A 10,375-nucleotide genomic window follows, 5' to 3' on the forward strand; every position below is an offset into this window, starting at 1 on the left:
TTTTAAATTTTCAGGACACAAGCTGTTGTAGCTCCGCCTCCTGTGCTGAGGCCAGCAGCTCATTTGTATTTAGAGGGACAGACACAAAAACGGTGTGTTTTTACTCACCCTCAAAAAGTGACAATTTTAACATGCTATAAAAATATGATTTTTAGCTAAAACTTCACATATACACTCTGGGGACATCAGAGACGTATTTTACATCTTGTGAAAAGGGCATTATACCACCCCTTTAATCTAGGCTTTTATTCACATAATCATTGATCAGCAAACTTCACTCAAGTATGGTAAACAGAAGCTCAACCATACTTGCTGCATGAGAACCAATGAGCTTTGTTCTTGCATGTCAAGCAAGTACAGTTGAGCTTCCGCTTGCCATACTTGAGTGAAGTTTGCTGATCAATGATTATGTGAATAAAAGCCTAAATTAAATCTGTTCATCATATAATGCGACCATATATCCCTCCCCCTCCATCCCCCCAGAAACTATTATGGGACAGCATCCTGCACACAAACTCATAAAATATACTGAGAATTATCCAACTATTTAGCGTTCATCTTTTTCTTCCATGTGCAAAGTGAGCTTAAATTCACCAAATTCTGTCATCATTTACTACCCTGTGTCGTTCCAAACTTGCCCTGCATGGCTTTCTTTAGCAGAACACAGAATTAGTAAGAATATTATTTTACAGTGAGGATATTTTAGCAAACCTGGGTGCTCTGTCCATCTGGATCAGTTCATTCCACAACTGTTGTGGTGTCCCAGCCAGCTTCCCCTTTATGATTTATTTTTTCAAACAATGATGCATGACCCGTTTCCAACGGCAATACAAAGCAGCACATGCGTGACATGCAAACCACCCCTTAAGACTGCCAGCTCTTCCCATCCATTCAACATCTCATGCATGCAAATTCTGGCCTGCTTTGGACCATCAAAGGCACTACTTGTCATTTAGTTCCCCGTCTTCACCTTGCTGCACTTATTGGGTGGAACAGAGATTTAGAGTTGTGAGTGATTGCAGTCTAGTCCCTTGATTTAAAGTCAATCTGAATACAATGCAACTGTTACCGGTACCACACACTTTTTCAGCGGCGTTGGTTACTGCAGTATTTTTCCTATAAATTTTTTCTGTAGAAATTGTAAAGGATTTTTCATAAAATTTTTCATAAAAAAAAAAACCCTCTCCTTTACCCTCCCTTGTTTTGGCTTATGCTACTCTGAGCAATGCCAGAACTTTGTATTTTGAGCACTTCTTGCGTTATTTTTTGTCTCTTCACGATGACTCGCTTGCTGTAGTCCTCAGTTGTAAGTCTCTTTGGATAAAGGCGTCTGCTAAATGACTAAATGTAAATGTAAATGTTTTCAAATAAATGTTCTGATTTTATGTAAAACGTATATAAAATTCAGGAAAATAAATACTTATATTTATTAAATAATACAAATAAAAGTTAGATAAATAACAATAAAGTAAAAAACTATATATTTTACTTTATTTTTTTCAGTTTGTGTTTCTGCTGAAGCAGAAGCAAATGTCATTGCCTTGAAAGGTTTAAACAGAATCGACAGTTTTTACATAATAATGGATTTTTACTTACAGAACTGTTTGCAACTCATTTCATAAATGTGACATATTTCCGAAAGAAAACAGAAATTCAACTTGAAAATATGTACGGGTCGGGACTTGATTTTATTCATCTGGTATTGATTAAATCTTGGAGAATGGACGTTACACACCAGACTCAATGTGAGATTCCTGAAACAATGTGAATAGTTTTTTGGCCTATTGGTTAACATAGTCTACGTGGCCTAAGTGACATCAGTGGAAAAGTTGTTTCAGAGGAAGAGCAAGTTAGTACATTTTGATTAGAAATTCCAAACATCCACCAATGAATTGTTCACAGTAAGACCAAAAACATGCAGGGAAATAAATTTGTCACGATTGATTTCATGTAGATTTTAGAAAACCGTTTTTTTCTGAACAGATCTCGTTCTTTTTGCTGGCTTGTTTTGTTTGCCAGCATTCTTGAGATTAAAGCTAGTTTTTGTTTGGAGAAGATAAATGTGTTTTCATCCAGGTTGTTTGCACACATAGTGCCTGTTGTGTCAGCAGGGATCCCTCCAGTGATCCTTCGATCATGTACTGAAGCTCCATTATTAGCAAAGTGTCATTCAATAGTTTACTGGAAGAAAATGACACCCACTTGATTGAGTTCTGAAACGTCAACCTGTTACAAAAGGAATAGCAAGCTCATTTCAAGCTCAGTTGGTGAAATCAGGAAATTCCAAGATGTTTCAGCATTGAGGCTGAAACAAATTTGGCATGTAGGAATGTGTGGGTGCCAGAATGGAAAATGCTGTGTATGTGATCCCCAACACTTCAGTCCCTCCCATATATGTAAACCGTATGGTCAGGCCAAATTTAACCCAATAAACTATCCAGGTCAGGTGTCTGAGGTCAAACTGGCTATGTACTGTATGGCAAGTCACTATGGGCAACAAGCCAATTTGCCTTGCAACTACCATTTATTACACAGTTACTCCAGGAAAACACTCAACCCTGCGCAGTTGCGAGGAAGGAAGCTTTCTATTTTGGTTGCACTCTGCTAGTATAAGTTTAATCCATTCCTAGCAAAGGAAAGATCTAGACATGCATTTCCTTACAATGCCAGTTACGCGTGTTTCCCTCTTTGAATTGTGCAGGACTGGCAGGGATGTTGTATACTGGGCTACTAGATCATCAGTCACTTTTAAGGAGGCACCAGTAGATGTTCGTCTCAGGGGAGATTGCCTGCAATGACCTCAAACAGCTGTGCAAACACACTCCCAGCTTACAAATCATAGACATCTGCCAATGGATTTTTATTGCCATCACATCTGAAGAGTGTGGCAGACATTCAGATAGTCTGTAGCTGAATGCTGATTAATTGAAGGTGTGTTAGAAGTGTTCTTGCAGTGTAATTCAACCCTGGGATATTCTAACCAGTGAGAGATGTTCAGTGACAAAGAGGCTCTGTTGGTTCTTGTCATGAGTTTTACAAGTCAATCAGAAGTGTGTGCAGTTGTTCAGAATTGAAATGAGAATACCTTTTCAATTGTAGTTTAATTTTAAATGTGTTAAACGTTGATTTTAAAATCAATGAAGCAAGCAAACAGGTTGTAATATTAGAATTTATGAAGGTAGAAGTAAAATTGAATAAAAATAAAGGACAAATTATAACTACTGATAGTAGTGGTCAAATGTTGGAAATTATACAATTTTGTATTTAATTTTAAGGTGAGACGGAGGCGAGCGGTCACTTCTTTTACTCTATTGAATATTTTTCATCATAAATTCCATACAGAATTTGTGTGGATACTTAGCATTGGCTACAAAAAAATAATTATAACCACTGTTTTTTTGCATACATAAATAGAATAAATAGTTAATGCATATTGTGACAGTTTGCCCTGATTTGAGATCACATTTGTCATTTGTCGTACGGATTTTCCTGTCATTGGTTCAAAGCTTAAAGTTCACGTTTAACTTTAAATGTTTAAAGTTGACTAAACACATGTTGTTTAAAGTTGACTAAGCACATATAAACACATTTTTTGTTACAACAGCTACTGTAAAAACACAATGAAGGTAATTTTAGTTTGAAGGAAAGAATTGTAAAAAAATCTTCTAAGTTAAAGCTACACTGTGTAATTTAAGTTGATTCTTAGCAAAAAAGACTTTGTTCTTTCAAAACTATATGTGCTCATTAATGTATAATTACTTATATCAACTAATCAAATATTCTTGTAAGCGTAGAATCTTTCATTTATAATACATACGAGCGATGCGGTTCCAGTCCAAAAGGCTTGTTTGAGATGCGCCTTGCCTTGCCTGAAATGTATGCGAGAGTAGGTGGCTGCAGTGATGGGAGGAGTGAAAAAAGTGCAGGCAAGCCGGACAGATCTTTCTTCTCGTAGTGGATCAGACACCTGTGAGATCAAAGGCGGATTTTGCGGGATTCACGCTCGTGCACGGTGTTGCTAATAAACTGGATGTAATTTTAGTTCTGTTGCTTTTATAAGAAAATAAATATAATGAACAAGAAACTCAAAGTCCTTGTTATTTAATTACTTACGTAATACGTAAAGACGTGTTTATCAATAATTTTTACTTTAATAACATATGTTTTTTGTTTTTGTTTTTGTTTTTATAAATATGACAACAATCAAATAACCCATATTGAGATCACACTGTCAGAGATTTTGGGAATACTCACACATAATTTATACACATAAAAACACGAAATCAGAGTTTTAAATTCAAACATTTTAAAAGAGAACAATACAGTTGTTTAAACCAATGAGCATCAAGCTGTGTCGTCAGCAAGTCGTTTCCCATCGCACTCTTGATCAGCGCAGTCAGTGGAGAGCAACTGCGCTCGACTGCAGAATCCGACACGTGCGGCTTGCGATTGCGAGAGTGTTTTTACATACGTCAGCATGACATCAGAGCAAGGCGGACCGCACTCCGACACATTTCTAACCGGCATGCATCTCGCGGTGATCACCGGTGATCGGTTCTGTGCAGATTTTGCTCATCTCAAACAAGCCTATTGTCATGCCCTTCACTCGCTAACTTGGCTGCGTTCCAGTCCAAAATTGTCATGCCCTTCACTCGCTAACTTCCCTCCGTGACGTTCACTCGGATGTATGTCATTGCCTACATTGCACGAGTGCCACTACTGGCGGAAACTGCAATGACCTGAATTGGAACGTCCTAACCCCTTGATCACTTGGAATCAGCTATGGAGTTGATTTATTATTTACATTTCTTTTCCCTTTAATAATTTGTTTAATGCAGCATCCAAATGTATATAGGTGTGTTTGGGCTGTTTTCAATTTTGTGTAAACATTTTTTTATATATCATGGAGTTGTTTGTTGTGGGGGTGATTAGATGAGATCTGTGGTGACATCACAATCGTACTGCATTGTGGGACATATAGGTGCCTTAAGTGTACATATTAAGTTGATTCCCCCGAGGGGAAGTGCTTATGGAAGTTCGCAAGTGCATGTCTAAAAGTGGACTGGAACACAGCACGTGTCGCTCGAATGGCAGAAGCTATGTTGCGCCTCCATCTTGAAAATACATTAGCCAAAGAGGGACATACTGGAAATTCAAGCTTCGCCTTTTGCGTTTTTACACTCAGTGGCACCGTGACGAATGCGACGGAGAGATTACTCGCGACAGCCGGTGTTGTGCCGAATTTCGACCATTGGTAGGTTTAGGATTAGTTGTGGGGGAGGGGTTAGTATTAGGGGTGGGGTTAGGATTAGGCAATCAGGTACTGACTTCAACGAGGGGGGTAATAATTTGGCAGGGGGTCGAAATTCGGCACAACACCGGCAGATTTGAAATAATACGGCCACCGTAGAAGTTAAAACGCCCTCGGAATGGGAGGGGCTAGAAAGTAATATTCAGTTGGTAGTCATATCATAATCTCACCGCTAGATGGGAGTAATTCCTACACAGTGTAGCTTTAAGGTTTTTGAGTGGGCGAGCTTGAACCAATAATAGAGAAAACACATTTGTGTTATTGGATTTTGATGCAATGTTATTTTTCATAAATTAACTATCAGTATCATTGTATGGAACATGGAGGAAGAGCTTAATTTCCCAGAATGATCTAATTTCCCCGAATTTAGACTAGTCCTTGTGAAATTTCACTTCAACATCCTGTGAATGGTGACCAATTTATTTCAAATTCCAGCTTGTGTATTGAGGAGCTTATTCTTATGAGTGTTCCTTAACCCAGGTGATCATCCATCTAATATAGGACCAAGTTTATTCTCTGGTTTATTGACCTATATATTGTATTTCATTATTCATCAAAGTTTTTGAGGTATGTAGATTCTGAAGGTGTGGTCTCAAGGTCAATGGCCAGAAGCGCACAAAATCAGTTGAGCTGCTGGCACAAGGAGAACTGCTCCAACAACTGACAGGAACTACACTCTGTTCAGAAGCTTAGGTACAATTAGAGCTCTTTTATAAATCTTTCATTCATATTCATCAGTAAGGCCACTTTTGTCTTCATTTCCTTCCACTTCCGCAGGGCTACGAGAGCTCTTGAGCTTAATCAGAACAGGGAGAAAGCAATTCATTCTGCTTATGTCAGTGTGAAAGAGGAGCCTCTGTCAGGAGGCTGGAGAGCTCTTGACTCCTCTGCTCAAATGCTCTCCTGTGGGTCACACGTTTTTAAACAAATGAACGAAAGATTAAATGCAAATTGTATGGAAAACATGTCCAGCAAAATGAATGTTGTGCTGTTCACTGTGTAGGAGGGAGTGTTAGAACTGGTTTTACTGCTAACACAATAGCTTTTTACCCCCATTTCCCCTCGAGCAAATGGGCGGTGTCTCCATGCAGGACGCACAGAGAGCTTAGAGTTTAACACCAGCTTATGTTCTCAGCAGGAATCATAAAATACATAAATGGATCTTCCATAACATAGTATTGTTTATGTTTTGGAGTAGGTTATGTTTTACACTGACTCTGGACGTATATTCAAAAGCTGGTAATACAATTAATATAAAAGGTTTTTTTTATATATAACGTGGTAACATCACTGACATAAAAAATACTTTTTGTAAGTTATTAGAAAAAACATTATTCCAATATAATTTTTTTTTTTTTTTTTTTTTATTAATTCAATAATTTTTAATTCAATTAATAAGAGCTATTGAATTAATTGTTAATTATTGTAAGATAATATATTTTTATAGTATTATACATACAGATTTTCAAAAATATATTTATATTTTGAATGAAAAAATTGGAAAACAACTGGAAACATGCATATATTTTCTCTAAGATACTTTCAAAATTAAAATAACTGTAAATATTATTTTTATTATCAAGTACTGTATACTTTTCTGAATTACAAAGTATTTTAAAAGGTACATGAATTTCTATAGGAATTGTTAATGTAGTTTTTTTGCCTTTTAAAAGAAGTTTTTAGCTATGATTTTTTTTGTATTCTATTGTTCCAGGTTAGTTGTGACATGGCATTTTGCATACATGGTCAATTAGATGAACTTATTAGGAAACAAACTCTTTATCGTGGAAACAAACAGTCTTGTTGCTTTAAAAAAGTTCAGAGACATGGTGTAGTCCAACCCACTTCAACCCCCCAGGGTTTTATTGCTGTACTTCTCCACCTGTGACCAGGTCATCACTCACAGCATTCTTCCCAAAACAGCCTGTCGCTTCTGACCTTCCTCGTCTGCACTTTGTTACCTTGGCTGCTCAAGAATCCTGATTATTCAGGCCGTTTGGTTTGTTCACCCACCTAAGAACACATGAATATGATTCATTAGAGTTGTTTGAAATGTGAAGGATCACTTTTATAGAAATTAACCATTACATTTTAGGGAAGCCTTTTTCTAGGTTGATTTCCCCAAAAAGTTTAACACACTGTAGCGCTATATCAAAGCTGAAGGTTGCGGCTTCGACTCTCAATACTGGCAGAAAATGACTGAGGCTGCCTCTGCTCCGGGTGTGTGTTTGTGTGCTAACAGTTTGTTGTATGTTTGTTCACTACTCACTACTCCTAATATGTGTGCCCTAACTTGGATGGGTTAAATGCAGAGGACAAATTCAGAGTATGGGATACCATACTTGGCCTTCACATGTTACTTTCACTTAAATGACCAATGCGAGACAGGGAACAGTTTTCAGAGAACCTGTTTGAAAGCAGTCATTATTTTTGCAATTCAAGAAAAAGAACACAATTCAGCCTTAACTTGGAGATGGTTTGTAGTTCTACCAGAAAGACTCGGGAGAATAAATATTGTGACATTTATTAACAGCCCAGCAAGCAATCAAGTTCTTTGGCGTTGGCCCCGTTCGTAGCTTGCAATCCGAGGGTCCGGACTCTGCATATCCTGCCTGAAGACGAAGGCAGGGGCGCAGCCGACCCCCTGTGAGGTATGGGAAGGGAACATCCTGGTGGTGGTGGGGTGGATGGAGGGAAAGACCCGTCTTGGTGGTGGTGGGGAGGAGGGAAAGACCCGTGTTGGTGGTGGTGGGGAGGAGGGAAAGACCCGTGTTGGTGGTGGTGGGGAGGAGGGAAAGACCCGTCTTGGTGGTGGTGGGGAGGATGGAGGTGAATGGAAGCGTCAGCAGTGTGTAAGTACCAATCTTTTATACCACGAGTATAAGAATATGATTGGATATGATTGGATATTGGATTTCCCAGGGAAAGCAAGAACTGACAAAAATGTAAAATGTGTATCTTGAATGCAATGTAAGTCGCTTTGGATAAAAGCGTCTGCTAAATGCATAAATGTAAATGTAAATGGATAGATGAGAAGGTAAAAAGACGTAACAATTGAGTCTTCCCGGCAGAACTTATGCTAAAACTTTCAGTCATTAAAACTTATATTTGACAATAGTGATAAGATGGGAGAAGACTGACTTGGAAGTACAATGGAAGGATGATAGACTATAAACAAACAATAATTAGTTCACATACTGTGCTCTGATCCTGCATTCATGCGTACAGATTCCCGATGCATGAAATGGAATAGTCTTGTTCCATTTTTCATTAGGCAGAGATAAAGCACAATGCTAGACTATAGTGCAGAGGGTTTAGAGAGGCCACGGTGGGGCCACCCCAGTTTTTGGCTCCACCTTATTCTGCGCTGTTTGGCAGTCAGCCTGCTGTTTCACAGCTGTCGAGATCTCCAGAGTTTCCACATCACTGCACTGACTGAGCCAGAAGCATCCAGGCATCCAGCACAAAGTCTGAGCACATAAACCTGCTATGTCTGATCGAAACCAGAACCTTTTAAATTGTAAACGAAGCATAGAGGTGACGGGTGTAACTTTTTGATAAGCCATTCATGGGTTGATTTCCCCGAAAAGTTTGAGCTGCCCAACATTGCAACATTTGGTATGATTTTGGGATGGGACTGTATGTTTGTTAGACCAGTGGTAGACGGCAGTTCCATTTGGTGATGCTACTAAATTACACACTTCACCCTTAATGCACTGCAGCAGTATTTTATTTTATTATTTAAGTATTTTATTATGACATTTATGGCACCCTAGCAATGTCCTAACGTGCTGTAACTTTTACTCCAAAATCTTGCAGTTTAAAATTTTTAAAGACCTAATGGTAAATACACATTTTACTGCTTTAATTTTTTTTTTATTACATCCATCTGTGCTTGTTTTGTCAACACAAGCACACACATCTAAAATGTCCAAGACAGGCAGAGAAAAAACTGTTTTTACCTGCATTACTTGCCTTTGTAATGTTTTTTACAGAATAAATCTGGGCTGGGTAAAAGCGGCTCATAGGCATTTCTCTTGGCAATGCTTTCAGAAGTTTCTTAGTTGTATTTCTGCTGTCTTTAATTGAACAATGGCACTTCATAACACATAGTGGATTTAAATATAGCATGAGCAAAGTTTGCCTGCTCTGTAATCACTGCAGAATATGACAGTTGAGCGACAAAAGAGGAATGCATTGACTGAATAGCTATGGAGGAGTGTCAAGATGCACACCAGTAATGTTTTTTTTATTAAGGCATGTTTATAAAAGCTACATAAATGCCCTAATTGAACTAAGACTTACACTCACGTGAACGTGCAAAACTAAGGGAAAGGAGAATTGGAATTCTAGTCGAAAGTTATGCACTGGTGTCAGTCAACCCATAAAGTCAACTAGTTTAGATCCCATACACATACTCAGGAAACCCAGGGAGCCAGAATCCTGGGGATGTAATGCAAAAGGGAGGAGCACTCAGGAAATGAAATGACACAAATATTTGCAGATGGCTGCAGATGGCATAAAACAATGCTTTATATCAATATAGCCCTGTTACATAATAAATATGCACAGTGGAACTACAAATATACATACATACATGTAGCTATACTGTTCTTATCTATTGATATACAGTATGTACTTAACTATAGGCATTGTACTCATTTTATATCTGGAGAACCATCTGGACGTCCACAGAAGCAGCTACTCAGAAGAACAAGGGAGACGTAGCTGAGCATTCAGTGGCTGAATTTAGGGGCGAAGCCGTTGGATTTAACAGTTTCCTATGTGAGTAAATCTCCTTGCTCCACTCTTCCTGCCGCTGGCCTCATTCTCAGTTCCCGCCAGGAACAGGCTAAGACTTTCCTCCGCACTTTTGGTCTTCTTTAACACCACAGAGAACCACATATAGACACACATAAACCACCAACCAAATCTGTCACACTCTCTTTCGAGAGCAAAAATAGATGCACGAGACATTTTGAGCTGGCACATGTCATCACAAATGACATGTGACGTTGACTTCTGAAGTCTTAAACCTTGTACAGATTCAAAAGGAAGCATTCC

Source organism: Phoxinus phoxinus (assembly GCF_949152265.1).
Source record: "Phoxinus phoxinus genome assembly, chromosome: 1".
NCBI lineage: Eukaryota > Metazoa > Chordata > Actinopteri > Cypriniformes > Leuciscidae > Phoxinus > Phoxinus phoxinus.